The sequence below is a fragment of the Schistocerca piceifrons genome, chromosome 5 (assembly GCF_021461385.2).
Source record: "Schistocerca piceifrons isolate TAMUIC-IGC-003096 chromosome 5, iqSchPice1.1, whole genome shotgun sequence".
NCBI lineage: Eukaryota > Metazoa > Arthropoda > Insecta > Orthoptera > Acrididae > Schistocerca > Schistocerca piceifrons.
Window position 1 is genome coordinate 645394362 of NC_060142.1, and position 18014 is coordinate 645412375.

Sequence of the window (18014 nt, forward strand, 5' to 3'; positions counted from 1 at the left end):
GGCTCAACCCTTCATTCGATCCCCGCGAAATCCTGCATTTCAGCACGATAATGCATGACCGCATGTTGCAGGTCCTGTACGGGCCTTTCTGGATACAGAAAATGTTCGGCTGCTGCCCTGGGCAGCACATTCTCCAGACCTCTTGAAACGTCCCCTTAGAAAAATTATTACATGACTGTGCTTAAACTGACACACAATATTTTGTTAGCGCAACGCAATCTGACTTTCAATAATCCCTACAAAAGAATGGGCCCTGACTAACAGTAAACTATACCTTTCACAAATCACTTACCTCACAAAAATCTTCGCTACTCAAGCTACTGCAATACAGCGAGCGCCACTACTGCCAGCTAAATAAAAGATTCAAACTACTGAAGGCACTAACTACTGATAGGGATAGTTAGCAAATGAAAGATATTAATAGAGAACAAACAATATATTTACCTTGATATCATCATATATAAATATAGCTGTTCATGACAAATTTCAAAACTCCGCCATCTCTCTCCCCACATCCACCACTGCTGGCGGCTCACCTCCAACTGCGCAACGCTACGCGCTGTTCACAGCCAGCTGCCTAACACTACAATGGCGAGTATTACAAAAATGCAAAGCAGCCACAGACTGCACACAGCACAGCCAGTGATTTTCATACAGAGGTGGCGTTACCAATAAAAAAACCTAAACAGCCTACTTACACTCTCACCAACCGGAAATGTCTGGTCAATGGTGGCCAGGCAACTGGCTCGTCACAATACGCCAGTCACTACTCTTGATGAAATGTGGTAACGTGATGAAGCTGCATGGGCAGCTGTACTTGTACACGCCATCCAAGCTCTGTTTGACTCAATGCCCAAGCGTATCAAGGCCGTTATTACGCCCAGAGGTGGTTGTTCTGGGTACTGATTTCTGAGGATCTGTGCACCCAAATTGCGTGAAAATGTAATCACATATTAGTTCTAGTGTAATATATTTGTCCAATGAATACCTGTTTATCATCTGCTTTTCTTCTTGGTGTAGCAATTTTAATGGCCGGTAGTGTATATATTCCTGCCACTGTTGTAAATCAAACTCTATTGGACTGACATATATATTTATTTGTACAAGAACATGGCAGTGATACCAAAAATAAATAGAGAAATAAAATGAAAATGTGTAATCATGGGTAAGAAAGAGAGATACGTTGATTATATACTAAGAACATAAATACTACAATAACTTCCATTTTTAATTTCATGCCGTTTCCTAGTAACCTAATAGTACCCCAGGCGATGTTAAGATCCTTCAAGTACGGCACAATGGTTTTCAAGTCTACTGAAACCCTACGCTTTAAGCTGAGGTGGATTACCACCGAAATAATTTCTTAGTCAGAATTCCCTATCTTTTTTATCAAAACAAGGAAATACATGTGGGCACAGTACTGTGCGGTTGTTTCCTCTGCAACAAAGCATTACAAGAAGAAATCTCAACGAGTAGATGTTTAAGGTGTTGTTTTATTTTGCACATGTCATGTAGCCTAAATATGGTACATATAATATGACCAAGACCTTCAGTTTGCTAGGAAAATAAGGAACAAAACAAATATAATAAACTTTTTACAAAAGCATGATAGAACATACATTCTGTCGCCAACTAGCATATGGAACACGTATCCGTCACACAGTAGTTATGGTATGCCCCCTTTCACTAGTGAGATCTATTATTGGGCACTGCAATGTGAACTATGTGGAGGCACAGAGTTCAGTCTGGTGGGAGTGGAGGAGGGTGACAGTTTCTCATCGCTTGTCATCTGCTGTTCCTCGAATTAAATCCCCTCGTCAGCTTGAAGTTCAGAGGAACCATTCATCTTACACGTTAATGGCCCGACTAGATCTTAGGTTTCCTTAATCTCGTATGTCAGCAGTTGTGGTTAAGTCTGTATTCCACAAGCGGTGACACCAGTTCTGACTTTGTTTGCGCCTCTGATAAGGTCAGAGTTGCAACGCACGTACGTAGTGCACCTACGAGCGTACTGTCTTTGACATGTTTGGGTTAGCATCTTCACTGGGCAGCGAAGAAGATACTATGAAGCTCACAAGGAAACAAACACCATGAGATAAAGTCAGCGCCGTCAGGGCAGTATTGCTATCTGCGTGCATCAACGACAGCAAAGTCATGGCGTTACTTCTCAGGAGGAGAATAATTATGGATGCATATTCCTTGGCGCAGCACTACTTTTGTTGCAGCCTGGCTGACTTGATATTCTCTTAAAAGGAATGGTCTCTGTTGTTCCCTTGCAGGTTCCCTGCCGACTCTGTACGAATTCTTAATCACTTACCTCCCATAAGTTCAAATGGTTCAAATGGCTCTAAGCACTATGGTACTTAACATCTGAGGTCATCACTCCCCTAGACTTAGAACTTCTTAAACCTAACTAACCTAAGGACATCACACACATCCATTCACGAGGCAGCACTCGAACCTGCAACCGTAGCAGCAGCGCGGATCCGGACTGAAGCGCCTAGAACCGCTTGGCCACAGCGGCCGGCCCCTCAGTTCAGTTCTAGCACATGTCCGCTCATGTGTCATGGTACGTCTGCTTATTTGGCCGCTTATCTTCAAAGGGTGCGACTCCATCTTCGTGTTATGACGCGAGCACGGCTGACGCACACAAGGCGGTGGCCACACAATAGAGCCATCGGCTGGCCTCGTTTCGCTGCTCAGAGGACCCAACCAGCTGGCGGGCGCCCTGCTGTCAGCCGAAGGCTGTCTTGGAGTGCATAAGTTTGGACAACAGCCTCCAGAAGAGCGGCACCCTTTTTTTTATACAGCTGGGTTAAAATAACAGTCTATATCGCAATAATATTTTATTAATGACTGCTGTGGACTTCATGTAGAACTCATCTTCAGGAAATGAGCACCATCTTAATGCTGCTGGCGGCTCCTCGGATACTCGTGTGGCAAAATGATTGTTAAGTCCAGTTTACAATTGTGTTGTCACATAAACATCTAAGGAACCACTAGTCGCAGTCAGATGGCACTCACTTTCTGAAGATGATCTCCAAATTTCTTAAACAGACATTAATATACTAATATATTATTGCGATTTAGACTGGTGTTTTAACGCTGTCCTGAAGTTTGTCTCTGCACATGCTCTCGAGCTTTCCTCATGCGTGCCTGACACTGCAGTACTGTCCTACACATTCCACCGAGTGTCCTCACCACCTCTCATCTGCTCAGTGATAATGATAATAATTTCATTTTGTTAACCCCATAGGACTACTCTACTATTCCTTATTGTTGGAGAAATTTTCCGATAGCGAATATACCTTTATTGTTATTATTTAGTTTCAGTGTTTGGTTTATACACTTAGTTTACATTTATTACCCTACACATCACCATTACGTAATTTCACCGCTTATTTTGACACATATTCATTTCTAGTAACGATTATAGCAATTATTTATGACTTAAAATTACCTCTGTTTAATTTGTCACACACCTTTCTCGTATTAAAGGTTTAGCAGTAAGTAGTGCGGTTGTCGGCAAATAAATCATCCAGTGGTACCATCCTCCTATTACATTCATGCAGCCTGAATCTCATATGCCCGATGTTACTTGGTCTAGGTCTCCATATCTACATTAATTTTCATTTGTTAAAAGTATAGATTGGAGGAAAATATCATCACCTGACACAAGTTACTCTCTGACATGAAGTTTGGTCTTCCTATCATATCTGTGGGTCTCCACGCTTCACATCCGTTTTTTCATAACATCAAGCAACACGTCATTTCTGTCATATACTCAATACTTTATGTGCGACTGGCCCCCCTCTTGGCGTCGTCGTTCTGATCCATCTACTTCGTTCCTCTGAACATATTCAAAACAGAACATCAATACACCATATCTCATTATGCGACCACTTCACCTGACTTTAACATCGTAGGTTAGGGGGACAATTAGTCTTCTACTTTATTTACTACTGAAACCAATGGCTGTGGCTTGTGGGGGTCTATTACTGCTGCCCTCCATACGTTTCACCATAGCCATCAGTTGAGTCGTGGACGTTATATACGCTTCTCCCTTTTTTATCAGACCTTCCTCCTCCTCTCTGGTATGTGCATGGCCACTCCTCCTTATATGTAAAAAAAGAAAAATCTATATATTTATCTTGCAAGAAATTGTCATCATTCAGATTATACTCCAGTGGTCGAATGTTCATTCATGCACATTACGTAAAAGTCCACTTAACCTTTTGTCATTCCGGTCCCCAACTACTTTTAACTCAGAACACTTGTTTCCTATCCACGACAATTACAGTGGCGTGACATACGCCCTATGAACATATCACCCCTTTTTCCCTCCACTTCACCAATTTACCACACGTACTATGGGCGTGGGATACTCTATATACTCTTATTTTTCAAGCCCTCACGCTCCCTTGGTGGAGGGACATACAGACTCACCTGATGCTCAGTACGCTAAAACTCCTCCTTTCCTTCATTTCTTGAAGTGTCACACAATTCCACATCTACCTTAAGTCACGTGTTTTCATCTTGCATTGATGGTCTCTGTCTCTGAGGTATCCATATTATGCAATCTCCGCCGGCCGAGGTGGCCGAGCGGTTCTACGGGCCACAGTCTGGAACCGCGCGACCGCTACGGTCGCAGGTTCGAATCCTGCATCGGGCATGGGTATGTGTGATGTTCTTAGGTTAGTTAGGTTTAAGTAGTTCTAAGTTCTAGGGGACTGATGACCTCAGAAGTTAAGTTCCATAGTGCTCAGAGCCATTTGAACCATTTTTTATGCAATCTCCTATTAGGTCTTAGAATCCTTGCGACTAATACCCACTTAACCCACATTTTCACATTCATTACTACTTCTATATCAGACCTCTGTGGCCACACACTTTATTCCCGAGTTGGTCTCACTATCTGCACCACATATTATCACTTGAACAGAGAAGTTCGGTCAACTGATTACTTTACTTTAGTACCCAGATCTCACATTTCTCATCACAACGAACCTTTGCTACCAGTCTTGCGTCAATCTCTTAGCGGTTTAACGGTGATGATATGGTATTTTGCTCCATATTTGACGGTTTTGAGCGTCTCCAATTCCACAACACTGGCATGGATAATTCGCGATATCTTTATTGACCCAGAATATAGTGTAAAAATTTATGACGCCCCACCTTCTGTCTACTCGGTGGATTATGGTACTGTATCAGAATCTTCTGCTCTACTTCATAGTTGTAGATCTTTATATTTCTATCCATTCGTTTCTTCAGCTTGACCGCCATTGTTCTTATCTTTTTCACAGTTAATTCCATCACAGCCGCATTTCGCTGGCGCTGCCTGCTTGGAAACGTTTCTGTGCGGCTGGTCCTGGCGGAGGTTCGAGTCCTCCCTCGGGCATGGCTGTGTTTGTGTGTCCTTAGGCTAATTTAGGTTAAGTAGTGTGTAAGCTTAGGGACTGATGACCTTAGCAGTTAAGTTCCATAAGATTTCATTCACATTTTTTTAAACATTTTTTGTCTGCTCTTCCGTAATTCCTTAGTAGCATTACCATTTAGCGAACTGAAACTTGTTGAGGAACAAATCCCACAGTGCATGGTGTTTATTGCAACGTAATGAGCAGAATGATCCTAATTCTCTCATAATTCTTCCAGAGGGTTTTTAGGGGTTGTGGTAAGTTAATGTAAGTAACGGCCGAATCATGTGATTCTTCCATCCCTTCCGTCAGTGCGACCTTAAGTGAGGTCTGTCCACTCACCCAAACTGTTTCGGGGTTTCAGGAATACTTTCTGGAATACATTAAAACTGTCCTGGCTGTTGCATCTCTCAGTGGCACAATTTCCAAAATGTAATTGTAACCTCTTCTCATATGAGGCAGTGGTACCATTAAATCAGTTATAGCTAGTGGTCTTAATCTCCTTGGTACAATGTGGAACAGGTACACCTGGGTCAACATCATCAATGGTTTTATCTTTCGACAGTGTTTGAAAATGGCTAACATCTTTTGGATTCTTCCATCTGTTTTCGTGAAGTAATAAGTCTCCTATAACTTCAAATGACACTTCCTCATTCCATAATGTGCACGACTCACATGGATAGATCGAATCAATTTATTTATTATTTCTTCCTGTATGCACAGTAACCATCGAGTCCCATCCACGTTCTGACACCAAAATATTATTCCTTTCTTCAGCAGATAAAACTGTCATATAGCTGACCGCGCCTGATCTCGAATCTCCTTTTTTATTTTCTTAAGCATGTGGTTGCGGTCCTATTGCTTCACTGGGTCTCTCAGAAATGCCATAATGAAATTCTCAAATGAAACCTGTTCCATGTAGTACAAATTGCGCATCTTAGTTTCTGTTAATCTTAATCGGATGGTTCAAATGGTTCAAATGGCTCTGGGCACTATGGTACTGAACATCTGAGGTCATCAGTTCCATAGAACGTGGAACTACTTAAACCCAAATAACCTAAGGACATCACACACATCCATGCCCGAGGCAGGATTCGAACCTGCGACCGTAGCGGTCGCGCGTTTCCAGACTGAAGCGCCTACAACCGCTCGGATTCACCGGCCGGCTAATGGGATGAGATAGCGCATTGACCAAAATATTCGTCACCTCAGGTATGTATGTAACAGTGGTCTGGAATTCTCGCAGGTACAGTACTCATTGAGCTAACTTTCCGTACATATTCTTCGCTGTCATCAAAAATTGTAATGCTTTGTGGTCTAGAACACACGTATCCTTCTTCGATACAGAAAATCCCTGAATTTCTTGACGGCACAATAGCAAGGCCCTATAGTTTCCTCACTGAATAATTATTTTCTTTCTTCGCTAGCACCATACTGGCAAAAGCAAATACTTTACATTGCATTCCACTACGTTTTAGATTTCTTGAAAGGCAACCACCCCTAAACCTGTCTTTGCTCTATTTATTATCATAAAAATGTCTTTGGACCGATCCAGGTGGAATACTCTTGGCGCCACTATCATTGCCTTCTTTAGAGACTGGAAGTCTTATTTAGTGTTCACATTCCTGATCTAACTCTTCGTTTACCCTACCAGTTCACATAATCTTGGCGTGGCCAGATCCTCAAGATGCACAAAACGCTTATAGAAATTTATGTGTCCACGGTACCTCTATAGCTATTGCTTAGTTCACAGAGTTGTATTAGCATTATACCACCTCTAATTTCTGAACATTGTATGAAATGCCACTGCTGTCTGTTATGCGTCCAAAGTATTTCACTCCAGCAACACTAAATTGTGATTTCTCAATATCTGCTGTTATTCCATTGTATCTGAATGCTGCATGTAGGTCCTTAAATGTGCGATTACGCTCTCCGCCCAAGTGGATTCTGCTATTAGCATATCGTCTATGTATCTCATGCTAGCTCTGATAAACGCGGCTGTGGATATATTCTGGTTAAAAGAGAGATGTGGAAATTAGTAACAATGACCAACAACTAAGAACGCAGTTTACTGTCGATCCAATGGTAGCAACACAATTTGACAAGAACTGGCCCCACAACTGGCATGGAAGGGAAAATTCTTGTACTATGAAGCTTTAGTAATAGTTCCTCTAAATTTTGTGATTTCCCTAAATCGCTCCAGGCAAACGCTGGGATGGTTTCCTTGAAAGGGCCCGCCTGATTTCCTTCCCCATCCTTGACACAATCAGATCTTGTTTTCCATCTCTAATGACCTCGATGTCGATGGGACTCTAAAAGCAATCTTCCTTCCTTTTCCTTCTAAATTTTCTGGTCGATCTGTTTCGATTTTAATAAGTGTTTCTAGTTTTCTGTTTCTAGTGACTGTAAAGTTTGAAGTCATTGTTGTGATGACAGCTCCAGAACCGTGTTCATGCATGGGCCAAGTCGTTATACTCCAATAATCTCTGCTGTTTTTCATGGCTGTACATGTTCATTCCTTTCCTTTCTGTAATCTGTATTCCTGTATTATTGTAGTAATTTTAGTTGTACCTTCACGGACGATTCGAAACACTCCATCGGGTAAGCTCTTCTTAATAAGGTCTGAAATATTCCACTCTGTTTTAAACTTAATAATTGTTTCTCCATTCTTGGTGCATCCCATGTGGACCAATCAACTTTCTGTCCCTGCACAACTGGCTGATTCTATCTGTAATCACTATACTGTACAAATTCGGACACAGAAAGACTTACAGAGGTTGGCTGCGAGTGGACATTGATTTAAATCACTAGGGAAAGTTGAAAATTTGCGTCAGTCTGGAATTCAAACCCAGGTCTCCCGCTTACTAGGCAGATGCTGTGACCATTAAGCCATCTGGACGCAGCAGTCATCACAACTGCACAGACTACTCTAGCACGCCTCCCACCAGACTCAGCAACTCAACTTTATCCGCACACTACTAATGTAGCGCCCCTAGTCCATTATCCTCATTACTCGCAGTCAGGTGTGCAACCGCACTGAATAGACTAGTGTGTGTGTGTGTGTGTGTGTGTGTGTGTGTATATGTCTGTTGTTTTGGAGATGTCCGAGAGAACAAAAAGCATATATAGTACTGCTGGGGTTGACTTTGGAAGCCAAATCTTACTATCTCTTCTGTGATACACAGTACATCTAAGGATAGTTTCTTTCAGTATCGCTTCGAAAACTTTCGCTGAACCTGTTAGTCCTGACCCTTGAAACTGATGTCCCTTAATAATTTCATTTTTAACTCATTTTTGTTTCTGTTTAGAGCGGTAGTTGGCCAAAAACGCCCCCTTAAACTTGTGATACAATGTGCATTTTAGTGCTTTCGCCACATCGTCACAGTGGGTTCGCCTTTAAATAAACTGCAAATCAATTCAACTTTGTGCATCAGTGACCATGACAGTGAATTTGGATTATCGCATTGTTCAATCCAAGAGATGGGGTGTAGCATGTTCCTGTTCTCCTTCAAGATGTGGTACTTATGTACTGACATGTAGAGCTTGTAATTGAACTGCTCGAGCCCACATCTCTCTGCCTCGCTGAATGACTCGGTTCTGTGTACTTCACTATTCCCTTATGAATCCAATACGATCACTCTTTCCACGATTTCCCCTCTATCACAGCTGCCTTCATGATCAGTAACTTTTCTAAGTGTTACACGGTTGTTGATCCACTTCTTACTACTGCTTGTACCGGTGGCGCCCATCTCCCATTCCTTCATATGTCACATTGATTCGATAATTGTCTACTTGTCTCTGCTGCTTCTTTTAATATCTTCCTGTTTCTCCTTAAATCCTAATAACAACCATACTTCTTGTGTCTCACCTGTTGATACCAGGGCTGTGCCCTCCAATTTGGTGCGCTTATTTCGTATTTCCTCCCAGATATTATTCCTATTTCCTGTATGCAAATCATATGTGGCCATATACAACTGCCAATATATTCATCAACTTGGCCTATTCGATCTTCTGCCATACTTGAGTCTTTCCAACTATTCTGTCTTCTTGTCCTGTTCCTTCCGCTTTTCCTCTGTCACATTAATTTTTTTATTTCTGTAGAAAGTTATTCCAACAAACTGCTCTCCAGCTTCCCTACAGTCATTCTGTTTCTTTACTAGGACTCGCGTTTCTTTCTTTGTTTCCCTGTCCTGCTCCTCCATTCTCTTACCTCTTGCTTCTTCCTGTTTTTATCTTCACCTCTCCCACTTGGCTGTTTTCTCCTCTCTTTTCTTATTGTACTTATTTGTTTCTTTCCCTTTCTTCCTGTCCCACTTGTTTATGCCCTTGCACAGTTTATCGTGTGTTTCTTTACACGTAGTTCCCAGTTTTCCCGCCATATATGCCACGAACTCCCACATGGTCTGATCGTTGCCCTCCTCAATCTTTTCGTTTGATCCGCTTCTCTCGCTCTATTGAGTCTCCGTTCTTTAATTTCTCCCTTCTTTCGTTTCTCTTCATCTCCACACTCCCGTTGTTTTCTGAATTTCGAAATCAAACAATCGTTTCGCTAAAATTACTTAAATATTCACCCACATCATCCTCTTGTTGAAAATGTCAATCCTTTCTTTGCTATATGCTCGATTGTCTTCCCCGTCTATTATATTTTCTAGGTTTCCTGCAACTTCACACGTCACATTATTTATCCCACTTGCTGCAATCACCGATCCCACTACATTCATCTTTTCTACTGAACAGCCCATTGCTGTAACTTTGAACATCCATGTCTGATGTCTTGTATTCACTCGTTTTATAACTCGTCCCTAGAATCTTATTAACCTTTCTCTCAGTGACACAGTCTAATTATTATGGTATTCCCATAACTTCTATGTACCGCAGCCATCTATTAGTACATCGTTCCAAAACATGACACTGCTGGTGAGCACCCTATTTAGTCGACATAAGGTGTTGCCACCACAACTAGACAATCATATACATACAGTGGAATACAAGTTGAAAACAAAAAAGTATAGGTTTTATTATTATATCGTTACTACAAAAGACTACTATTATATTTTTATTCTCTGCTGCGCAGAAATCTTTGCAAGGCAAGTCCTTGCATCCCTGTCCGTACTATTTCCTAAATTTCTGATTACAGTTTGGTGGTACTACATGGTATCGAGCGCTGAAAAGGATACTTCAACTGTGAGACTCCCCCATTTTCCGGGTTGTCACCTGGCTGATCTGACCAGTATAATTATGGCAACAGATCACACGTCTGGATCGAGAGCTTATTAATACAGTTACACAACAGAGTCTTATAAAAAGTGAATCTGGTATAGGGGGCCCTAAGCACTGTAACCTGAGTGGGCCTCGCTGAACTTTCTGTTACTCCCGTCTGTGGACATGGGATTCACTGACTGTGAAAGTACAATCGTAGAGTACAATGGATTCAGGATTTATTTCACGAATGGCATATCAAATTTCGCAAAGACTGAACATTCATTACTAACAATTTGAATTCAAATAGTACTTGGGTGGATACATTACTGACGGTAACTAGTTGATGACAGGGTTCGGAGATGACGGGGTAGGCAATATGGTAATTACAACTGACTATCATTGCTACTGACACTCAAAGTTGTATAGTAAATGTGCAGTGACTGCAAGGCGCGTGGTTGACAATGAAAGCCGGCAAATATCTTAGTGGGGCAGAGCGACTGTTATAGAGGTCACTGCTTCGATCTAAATTAGAAGTTATTGTGCCTACTTATCCCTACCGTGCAAATGCTGCAGTGTAATGTTACCATAAACTTCGATGGTCGGCGTTGAACCATTGTGGTGTAAACTTCGATGGTCGGCGTTGAACCATTGTGGTGTAACTCAAGAGAGCCGCCCATTACTGATGTTCAAACGTGAACCCCTCAGAGTCCATCCATGTCGTACCTCCAGGTCCGAAAACGAAAACCCAAACGTCCTCTCTCCAAATCAAGAACACGAATGCATAAAATGCGCACTCCTCGAAGCCTCGTGTCAATTCTTCGTCGAAACCCAAGCGTCCTCTCTTGACAGCAAGAACACGAACGTGCAAAATGAGCACCCCTCCATCTTTGTAGAATGCCTAAGATTTCCTAACCAATCACCTGAATTGCTCCCAATATTGGCAAATGACAGAATTTTGTAATTTCTTCCATCTTCCTTCAATCGGCTCCGTAAAAAGTACCCTCCCAGCCAACATATTGAACCTAAGATTAGTGCCAAAGGCGCCCTACCAATGATAGAATGCTAATGTGATTTCGTCAGTGTGAAATAATAATAATAAAAAAAAAAAACAAGAACAGCATTCTACTCTCTCAGTGTCGGTTTCGTGAGCCACCAGTCACGTAAAGAAGTCATTGAGTAGTGTTTTTTGGTGCACACTCTGCAGATGTTACTTGTGGCCAGAGCCTATGCATTTGAACGCCCCAAATAGTGTTTCTTTGAAATCCCTCACAACGCCATCAAGCCCTTCTCGTCCACGTGAGCGCCCAGTACTCGGTCCACATGTTGGACTAGTGGGAATAAGAGGCAGAGGAGTTGCTTTCTTAGCACCGCAACTGCACTCTGCCCTATTGCCCTACGCCGTGGTTGTCTGTGCCCTGACGCTCGTATAGCAGCTGTCTGTCCTCCTTCACAAAGCCCATTCTCCTACTTTTTCTCTGCTGTGAGCACTCTGCCCAGCTCATGAAGTACACCGCTATCTACGTCCCAAGGGAACGACCCCTGTGGTGGTCCCTTGCTGCGTAGCACTCACCTGCCCTGGACGGCACAGCGTCTGGCTCTACATCTGACGATATTGCATGCATGAGGGCCCAGCACGAAAGAAAAAAACGCAAAAAGTTGGCACTGCCCCTGCAATGACTGTCATACGCTGCCTTAAGATTCGAAGTGCAAGTCTACAAAAAAGTAGACTAGAGCAAAGATGTCCCATTCTTTTCTTTTTACTAAGTTTCTCATTGATTATGATACTGGATAATTTTTCTGGAGGACTGTTTCTGTTCTTGATCGAACTATTGCGATCACAATTGTCCGTATGCATAAATTGTTTAGTAATTGACAGGATGGTTCTCCGGCCAATATTGTATCCCAAACTTGAAACTTCCTCGCAGATTAAAAGTGTGTGCCGGAACGCGACGCGAACTCAGAGCCTTTGCCTTTCGCGGTAAGTGCTCTACCATCTGCTCCCAAACCTGTCAATCGATTTTATGAACATGCCAATGACAGCTAAAATACTCTTTGGATTTTAGATACAACAGCAGCCAGTGTTTTGGAGAAACCGACAGGAGAAACCAAAGGAGCTAGCTGATATAGATGGACAAGCAGCAAAATCACAGGCAGTATTGCTGCTTTTTGTATGTCTATCCTTCTTATTGATAGTGTGCGGGACTTCGGCCGTTCACGTACGTAATGAATTTAAACACCTGCAGCCCTCGTTTTGATGTTGTTTTATTCTATTGCAACCGATTTCAGTGACTCAATACACCATCTTGAGGCCTTAACCGACGCTCAAGCGGTGAACTCCAATTGTATACACGATCCCAGTGGGCAACATATATGAACTGGCTTCTGTAAAATACTGTAACAGAGATGTTGTGCCTGCTACCATCAACCACCAACATCACAGTTACAGTATTTTACGGAAGCCAGTTCAGACATGTTGGTCGTAGATACATGTAGGTTACAGACAAAACATAGCTGTATTCTGTGGAAACCAGTTCATGGGTGTTGGCCACTGATGGGGTCGGGTATACAATTGTACTTCAACACATCAGCGTTATATAAGGCCTGAATATCGTTTACGTATACACCGAAGCTGGTTGCAACAGTAAATTAACACCAAGGTGACAGCTGCAGGTGTTTCATTATATTAGTATCGCTGCTGGTCTCTCAGTGTAAATTTCCATTATGTGGACTCACAGCACAGTTATATTTCGGGATGAAAAACGCTATACAAAGGTGTATAACAAGGGGAGGTTCCCATTCCATAATAGGTGACATAAGAACAGTCCGCCCCGACCCGATCAAGTGCTGTACACGAGACAATTATTGATATATAAGTACGTAGATGTCTGCAGCTGGTATGAGTCCCATTAAAATACTTTGGGATAGACTGCCACGTTATGATATAAAACAGTTAATACGTCCCTCGGGACGTCTGAATATGACGTTCAGACCTTTCAGTCACAACAAATAAAAATTATGTAATGTAGACTGCTTTGTTCATCAAGTTACAAAGCAAGGGCAATCTTTCCCTCTGGTGGGGATACAATGCCACTTTTCTGTTGCCTTCTTCCAAAGAACGGCAGTGTTTACAAAAAGAGCAGTGTTTTTCTCTTCCTTAAAGAGATCCATATTTTAATAACCAATACAACGTCGTTACGGCACCAGTAACTTCACTAGGGAAACAACCCTTTACTCAGTCACCGCCTAGCAAAAGCGAACGTCACTGCTTCAGATAATGTTTCATTATAGGTTAAACAAGTAGTCGTTGCTGAGACGGGTGTTACGATAAATCAAGGAAAACCCCCAGTTGGGAAACGAGGCCAAAATTAGTTGGTTACTGTCGAGTTGCAATTTACAATCTCTTTATTGATTACTTCAACCGTTAAACGTCATTTATTTACCACTTGAGACCAGGAACAGACCCAAAAGAGCTAGCAGGCATGACCGCCTTTTCAAAACAATTTACTTTACAGTTTACGGCCAAGCCATTTTACTTAAAACCGGCTTTGATAAAACATTTAATAACAAATCAAAACTTTCCAAGTAATGAAACAAAAACACCAATTTGCAGGCCGGCCGGAGTGGCCGAGCGGTTCTAGACGCTTCAGCCTCGAAGCGCGCGACCGCTACGGTCGCAGGTTCGAATCCTGCCTCGGACATGGATGTGTGTGATGTCCTTAAGTTAGTTAGGTTTCAGTAGTTCTAAGTTCTAGGGGACTGATGACCTCAGATGTTAAGTCCCATGGCGCTCAGAGCCATTTGAACCAACAAATTTGCATCCAATTTCGCTACCGAACATGTAGGGAGCCACTTCTTTTAAATTTTGGCGCAACAAGATATTAAATTACAAGGGCTCGCTAACAGGGAGGCAGAACTAGCATTTTCAAAGGATGCCAAGTAGATTAAAACAATCAAAGTAAAGATACAGTCATTCACCTTTTACAATAACTAACAATTTTAAAGCCACGTAATTTTAAAAAAACCCACCAATGAAAGGCAAACTTAACCTTTTTAAACTGTCGCCAAAAACAATCAGAGTAAAATACAACCATTTCACATTTTACAATAACAAACAACTTTAATACCATGTCCTGCCACCAAACTGCCCTGGGATAGAAATAATTAACCGACCGGGTGTAAGGGAGGCCACAATTGTCTCCCGAAGGATGCTCAGGCTAGAAGCGGACTAACAGACCCACAACAACTCACATTCAGCAATCACATCGACCTCACGCGAGGCCAGGGGAGGAGGAATCAAATCAGGAACCATAATCCCCGCCCAAAAATACACTTCCTCCCAGGCAGTACTAATAAGAAGTCAAAAGATCACTGTCTATAATTACACCGGTGACAGGGATAGGAAATTCGAACGCAGGATGCAACAAGGCAGAAAAGACGCTGGTTGCACAAACCAAAATTCTTCAATTAACATCTAAACCTTTAACCAGCTTAACTTGCAGTTTATCAGAGTAACAGCAGGTGAACTCCGATGCAAAGGTTCCTCACATCCGACCTTGTCCACGTCACCAGCGTACCCAGCTGGGCACAGTCACGCAGCCACGCGCTCTGTCACCGGAGCCCTCGTCTTCTCTGCACCCACGGTGGCGAAATACCACTCCTCAGGTTAGGCGAGTTACTAGTCCATCGTTCCCGCCTCCAGACGGAAAATTTAAAGACATCCATTGCCGCTCCCACCAAGTAGTGACTCGAAACCACAGCCGTGGCCCCCGGGTGTTCACAGCAAGAGCTTACAGCCTTGTCCCGTCAACTCGATCCACACGTCTCGCACCGCCAGGATAGACCACGCGGCTTTTCGGAACAACAGCCAACTCTCCACCGCCACGCCACGCCACGCCGCGGTCTCATCGTACGACATTCTCTAATTCCCGATTTTAAAAACCGACCGACCGACTCGTCACCGCTAGGCAACCAACCGGCCATCTCCTCAAAGATCTTATTCCCTTACACAAGGCTAACAGGAAGCAACGACTCGAAGATCGATAGGACCAGACACGCCGCCAGAGGGGATTCTCAACAGAATCGTACGCAGCATAACGATAAATATGAAAGAATCACTTAACGACGGAATGGAAGGACTCAGAACAATCTTAACAGCGCGATATATGTTGAGAGCCGACACACGGCTCAATTGCACTGACGGTAATACATTATCTTGTCATTGTCAATACCACTGCCAGAACCAGCAGTAAATTTTGGCATTATCATTTGTCTCAAAGTAACTCTGTTAATCATACTTCCTGACATCACACAAATGTTAATTTGCTTTCCTTGTTATTATGTCTCGTTTTTCAGTTTATTCTTACACTTATTTTCAAAACTTCACACCAGTTAAGAATAACTAAACGATTTATTACAGAAGATGTTTCAATCAAAGGAAAATAAATAGAACAAATGCCTCTTCTTTACTTTTAACAAATCTGAAAATGTTCTGTATCCGAAAGGGACCGGGGATCATTCTCAACATACACTAATAAGCCAGAACATTATGACCACTGCCCACAGCGAGAACAGTTGCCGCGTGGTGCTGACACTTACCGCTCTTTGAAGAGTGTGTAAGAGCAATAGAGACAGGTGGGGATCATACTAGCAGACATATGGGCAGCAAATAGGGAAATCCACTGTGATAAGCGACTTTTTGAAGATTATTGTTACGCAAAGCCTGTGAAAAAGTATCTCGGAAACGGCGAAGCCGGTTGAATGTCCACTTGCTACCGTCGTGAGAATCTACGAAAAGCGGTAGAAGGACAGTGAAACTACCACTAAGCGCTAAACGGTTGGACGTCTACGACTATTTACAGAACGTGGGGTTCGGAGGCCTGTCTGCTCTGTACAGTAGGATAGATGGTGATCTGTGGCATCTCTGCTGAAAGAGCACTATGCTGGTCAACGCACAAGTGTTTCGGAGAACACCCTTCATCGTACATTATTGAACATGGAGCTCCGTAGCAGACCATGTTGAACACCGAGCTCTGTAACAGACACGTCCTTACGTGTTCACATGTTGACCCACCGACATCCACAATTACGATAGCAGTTGTGTACTGGACCATCAGCATTCGACTGCCGATCGATAGAAACGTGTCGGCTCTCCAGGTGAAACACGTTTTTGCTACACTAGGTCGATGGTCATCTCCACAGACAGCGTCACCGATGTGAACGGCGGCTCGAAACGTGCAGTGCGCCACGTCCGCAGGCTAATGGGAGCAGTATTATGATATGGGAGACATTCTCCTGCGCTTGAGTGGGACCTGTGGTAGTAATCGAAGACACGGTGACAGCTCGAACCATCTGCATTCCTTCATGCTTGATGTCTTTCCCCGACGGCTAAAAATGGTTCAAATGGCTCTGAGCACTATGGGACTTAACATCTATGGTCATCAGTCCCCTAGAACTTAGAACTACTTAAACCTAACTAACCTAAGGACAGCACACAACACCCAGTCATCACGAGGCAGAGAAAAGCCCTGACCCCGCCGGGAATCGAACCCGGGAATCCGGGCGCGGGAAGCGAGAACGCTACCGCACGACCACTAGCTGCGGACTCCCCGACGGCAATGTCATCTTTCAGCAGTATTATTATCCATGTCTCAGAGTCATGTCTCACAGCCAGCACCGTTTTACAGTGGTCTGAATTATAGTAAACTCACGTTGATCTCTCGGCGACCAAATTCGCCTCACGCAGATCCTATAAACCCATCTGGGTCACTATCGGGCGCCAATACTGCGTACGTAAATCAGCGCCTCGTAATTTACGCGAATTGCACACACCAACGATGGAATAACATTTTTGCTGAAAATACCTTATTCTTATGTTTTTAGGATGGGAAATCCAAATGTGATACTTAAAAAACTGTATCACCCACCATTTCGCCACATTTACAATTAAATTTATTACATTAAGCGATTGTTTAAAGAACTTAACAGGTTATATACAGTTAAAATAACTTAAGTATGAATGTAATGAATGTGGATGACGTTGGTAGCACTGCTGAAAAACATTTGCTGGCAAAAAAAGGTCGATTCTATTTCCGTGTGTTCAGTTGGAACCAGCATATACATATACAGAAACAGAGAGCAGCAATTTTCCAAGTTCTTTTCAACAAGAAGGTGATTTAGTGTACTGCTCAGACATTCCCGATCTGATGAACGAGTTTGGTATTGAATACAAAAGGGAAGACTGGAGGCTGTTTATTGATTCATTCAAAACTAATTTAAAGGCTGTTTTATTACACAGTGGTAACATGTATGCACCTATACCTGTTGGACATTCTGTAGATATGAGAGAAAGATATGAAAACCTAGACATAGTGCTAAATAAAATAGGCTATTCTGCTCATG